We start from the raw sequence: 5,196 nt of genomic DNA, 5'->3' as shown, positions 1-5,196 counted from the left end.
GGAACTACCGCGCCGGACGCTCCGGGAGCGGCGGCGCGGCTGGGACTTGTAGTTCGCCGGGGACTGGGCGCCGACCGCGCTTTTACGGCGGCGGCGCTTATAAATCCAGTCCCCGGCTTCTGCGGCCTAGTGCCGCTTCGTTCCCGCCCCCTCCCTGTCACTCAGGGAAGGGGACAGACGCTGAGCAATCAGCAGCGCCGAGGGCTGGAGCCTTATTTACATGCTCCAGCCCTCTCACTGCACACTGTCGGACGCCGGATTCCCGCTCTGACTTGGGGCACGCCCACGGCCCGCCCCTCCTCACACGAGCTGGGGAAGACGCCGGCAGCCATTACTGCAGTCCGAGCTCGGACTTTCGGCAACCAGGCAGGACGGTGGCGACCATACACCCGCTTATAGGCGGGCGGTAAGCGGCACGCATAGTGCTGACCCCAATATATACTGCAGTGTGTACATGTGTATTTTAACTGCATAGGTCGCTATATGCCCGCTTGGAGAGCGACACATCAGCAGCAGGAAAGCAGGTGTGCTAAGGCACAGGCTTTCTAGGCTGCTTGTATTGCACGTACTGAAGTGTTCATTTGTGTTTATGCTTGTATGCTATACACTGCACTGTACAGTCGCTAGTCTTAGCTATATTCTCCTGGAATGGCTAGACTACAGCAGCAGAAAACCAAGGGTGCTGGGGCACAGGTTTTTTTCTATGCTGCTTGTATTGCATGGGCTGCAGTGTGCATTTGTACTTGTGCTTGTATGCTATACATTGCACTGTATGGTCACTCTTCTGGGCTATATTCCCCTAGATGACTAGTCTACAGCAGCAGAAGAGCAGAGGTGCCAGGGCACAGGCTTCTATGCTGCTTGTATTGCTTGTGCTGCAGTGTTCATTTGTACTTTATGCTTGTATGCTATACATTGCACTGTACGGTCACCAATCTTGGCTATATACTTCTAGATGGCTAGTCGGCAGCGGCAAAAAAGCAACACAGATTTTCAGTGCTGTTTTTACTACATGGGATGCTGTTCATGACACCGTCCCATTGTGTGCATGCTCCCCTGTAGCACTTCGTCTGCCGGGGTCTCTAGCACTTCGTCTGCCGGGGTCTCTACTAGTCGTGGCCAAAGAAACCACCTGTCATCCCTGTCCAAGGACAGGGACGGAGTTGCAGTTTCGACAGATATATTGTCATAAGATAGAGACTTGCAGTCCAGACAGGCCATGGGCAATCTTCCTGACCAACCTCATTTGGAACGGGGGGGTCCCAGGAGGACTCTCTGTATGATAAGGCAGCTCTCCAGGACTTTGATCCTGACATCGCTATCAATCCGGATACACCGGATGGTAACGCCATACGGAATGATCCTATAGCGTCCATCAATGGAAGGTTGGATCTTTCTCCCTCAGCTCCCCCAGTGGAGGAGTCAGCTTCACAGCAGGAGAAGTCCCTTTTCAGTATCTCAAACGGATATTGAGTATTTTTCTGGCCACGCTGACTTCAGAGAAGCAGTCCAGAAACACCACGCTTACCAGATAAGCGTCTTCTCCAAACGTTTTTAAGATACACGTTATCCCTTTTCCCCTGACGTGGTCAAGCGCTGGACCCAGGGTCCAAAGGTGGATTCTCCAATCTCCAGGCTTGCGTCTAGAGCCATAGTTGCACTGGAGATGGGGCTTCACTTAAAGATGCCATTCACAGACAGATGGACTCTGGTTGAAATCTGTCTAGGAGGCTATCGGCGTGTCGGTTGCTCCGGCATTCACAGCCGTATAGGCAACCTAACCTTTTCAGCTGTTCTTGCGCAGCTGGCCTTGAGCACATGTACATCTGTACCGCAGAGGCGTCCGTAACTCCGCAATGTCTGCACTGCGACTTACCCTATTAATGCTGTCCTAAAAGTACAGTCGAGGTTTCGGTCCTTCCCAAGCTCGGGCAGGTCCCAATTGTCCTCGTGCAAAAGGGCTACAAAACCTCAGACGGGCGCAGATTCCGGCCGGGCTCAATCACGCCCAAGGAAGGCAGCCGGAGGAACCGCTACCAAGGCGGTCTCCTCATGACTCTCAGCTCTCTCTCTCTCTCCGCATCCGCGGTTGATGGCAGACTTCCCCGCCTTTGGCGACATTTAGCTGCCACAGGTCACAGACCGGTGGGTGACGGACATTGTGCTCACGTGCACAGGACAGTGTTCTGTTCTCGTCCTCCGACTCCATTCTTCAGAACGGCCCCACCTCCCCACCGAGCAGATGCCCTGCTGCAGGCGGTGGACGCTCTAAGAGCAGAAGGAGTGGTGATCTCTGTCCCCCCTCAGGAACGAGGGCGAGGGTTTGTACTCCAATCTCTTTGTGGCTCCAAAAAAGGACGGCTCCTTCCGTCCTGTTCTGGACCTAAAACTGCTCAATAAGCATGCGAACGCCAGGCGGTTCCGGATGGAATCCCTCCGATCCGTCATTACCTCAATGTCTCGAGGAGACTTCCTTGCCTCAACAGACATCAAAGATGCCTATCTCCACGTGCCAATTGCTACGGAGCACCAACGTTTTCTACGTTTTGTGATAGGAGACGACCATCTTCAGTTCGTAGCTCTGCCATTCGGTCTGGCGACAGCCCCACGGGTGTTCACCAAGGTCATGGCAGCAGTGGTAGCAGTCTTGCACTCTCAGGGACACCCGGTGATCCCTTACTTGGACGATCTACTCGTCAAAGCACCCTCCCTCGAGGCATGACAACGCAGCCTGAATGTTACGCTGGAGACTCTCCAGACTTTCGGGTGGATCATCAATTTGGCAAGGTCAAATCGGTCACCGACTCAATCACTAACGTATCTCGGCATGGAGTTCACACTCTATCAGCGATAGTGAAGCTTCCGCTGAACAAGCAGCGTTCACTGCAAACAGAGGTGCAGTCTCTCCTTCAAGGCCAGTCGCACCCCTTAAGGCGCCTCATGCACTTCCTAGGGAAGATGGTGGCAGCCATGGAGGCAGTTCCCTTTGCGCAGTTTCATCTGCGCCAACTGCAAGGGGACATTCTCCGCCAATGGGACGGGCAGTCAACCTCCCTGGACAGGAAAGTCTCCCTTTCCCAGACGGCCAAGGACTCTCTGCAATGGTGGCTTATTCCCACCTCATTGTCACAGTGAAGATCCTTCCTACCCCCATCCTGGGCAGTGGTCACGACAGATACGAGTCTGTCAGGGTGGGGAGCAGTTTGTCTCCGCCACAGGGCTCAGGGGACGTGGACTCAGCAGGAGTCCACCCTTCAGATCAATGTTCTGGAAATCGGGGCAGGGTATCTTACCCTACTAGCTTTCCAGCAGTGGCTAGAAAGGGAGCAGATCCGAATCCAGTCGGACAACTCCACAGCGGTGGCATACATCAACCACCAAGGAGGGACGCGCAGTCGGCAAGCCTTCCAGGAAGTCCGGCGAATCCTCATGTGGGTGGAGGACACAGCATCCACCATATCCGCAGTTCACATCCCGGGCGTAGAAAACTGGGAAGCAGACTTCCCCAGTCGCCAGGGTATGGACGCAGGGGAATGGTCCCTTCACCCGGACGTGTTTCAGGAAATCTGTCGCCGCTGGGGGGTGCCGGACGTCGACCTAATGGCGTCTCGGCACAACAACAAGGTCCCGGCATTTATGGCACGATCGCGCGATCACAGAGCTCTGGCGGCAGACGCCTTAGTGCAAGATTGGTCGCAGTTCCAGCTCACATATGTGTTTCCACCTCTGGCACTCTTGCCCAGAGTACTGCGCAAAAAATCAGATCCGATTGCAGCCGCGTCATACTCGTCGCCCCAGACTGGCCGAGGAGATCGTGGTACCCGGATCTGTGGCATCTCACGGTCGGCCGACCGTGGTCACTACCAGGCTGGCCAGACTTACTGTCCCAAGGGCCGTTTTTCCATCGGAATTCTGCGGCCCTGAACCTGACTGTGTGGCCATTGAGTCCTGGATCCTAGCGTCTTCAGGATTATCCCAAGGGGTCGTTGCCACCATGAAACAGGCTAGGAAGTCCACCTCTGCTAAGATCTACCACAGAACGTGGAAGATTTTCTTAACCTGGTGCTCGGCTCAGGGAGTGTCTCCCTGGCCATTTGCATTGCCCACTTTTCTTTCCTTCCTGCAATCGGGGTTAGAAAAGGGCTTGTCGCTCGGCTTCCTTGAGGGGGAAGTCTCGGCACTATCCGTGTTTTTTCAGAAGCGTCTAGCACGTCTTTCTAAGGTGCGCACGTTCCTACAGGGGGTCTGTCATATCGTACCCCCGTACAAGCGGCCGTTAGATCCATGGGATCTCAACAGGGTATTAGTTGCTCTCCAGAAGCCGCCTTTCGAGCCTCTGAAGGAAGTTTCCTTTCTCGCCTGTCACAGAAGGTGGCGTTTCTCGTTGCGATCACATCGCTTCGGCGAGTGTCTGAGCTGGCAGCTCTGTCATCCAAGGCTCCCTTCCTGGTGTTCCACCAGGACAAGGTAGTGCTGCGCCCCATTCCGGAGTTTCTCCCTAAGGTCGTATCCTCATTTCATCTTAATCAGGATATATCCTTGCCTTCCTTTTGTCCTCATCCGGTTCACCGGTATGAAAAGGACTTACGTTTGTTAGATCTGGTGAGAGCACTCAGACTCTACATTTCCCGCACGGCGCCCATGCGCCGTTCCGATGCATTTTTTGTCCTTGTCGCTGGTCCGCGCAAGGGGTTGCAGGCTTCTAAAGCCACCCTGGCTCAATGGATCAAAGAACCAATTCTAGAGGCCTACCGTTCTGCGGGGCTTCCGGTTCCTTCAGGGCTAAAAGCCCACTCAACCAGAGCCGTGGGTGCGTCCTGGGCATTACGACACCAGGCTTCGGCTCAACAAGTGTACCAGGCAGCTACCTGGTCCAGTCTGCACACTTTCACCAAGCATTATCAGGTGCATACCTATGCTTCGGCGGATGCCAGCTTAGGTAGAAGAGTCCTGCAGGCGGCAGTGACACCCCCGTAGGGGAGGGCTGTTTTGCAGCCCTAACATGAGGTATTTCTTTACCCACCCAGGGACAGCTTTTGGACGTCCCAATCGTCTGGGTCTCCCAATAGAGCGCTGAAGAAGAAGGGAATTTTGTTACTTACCGTAAATTCCTTTTCTTCTAGCTCTTATTGGGAGACCCAGCACCCGCCCTGTTGTCCTTCGGGATGTTTTTGTTGTTTGCGGGTACACATGTTG

Source organism: Anomaloglossus baeobatrachus, unplaced genomic scaffold (assembly GCF_048569485.1).
Source record: "Anomaloglossus baeobatrachus isolate aAnoBae1 unplaced genomic scaffold, aAnoBae1.hap1 Scaffold_132, whole genome shotgun sequence".
Lineage (NCBI taxonomy): Eukaryota > Metazoa > Chordata > Amphibia > Anura > Aromobatidae > Anomaloglossus > Anomaloglossus baeobatrachus.
The sequence above is the reverse complement of the archived record's forward strand: the minus strand, read 5'-3'. Positions refer to the sequence as shown.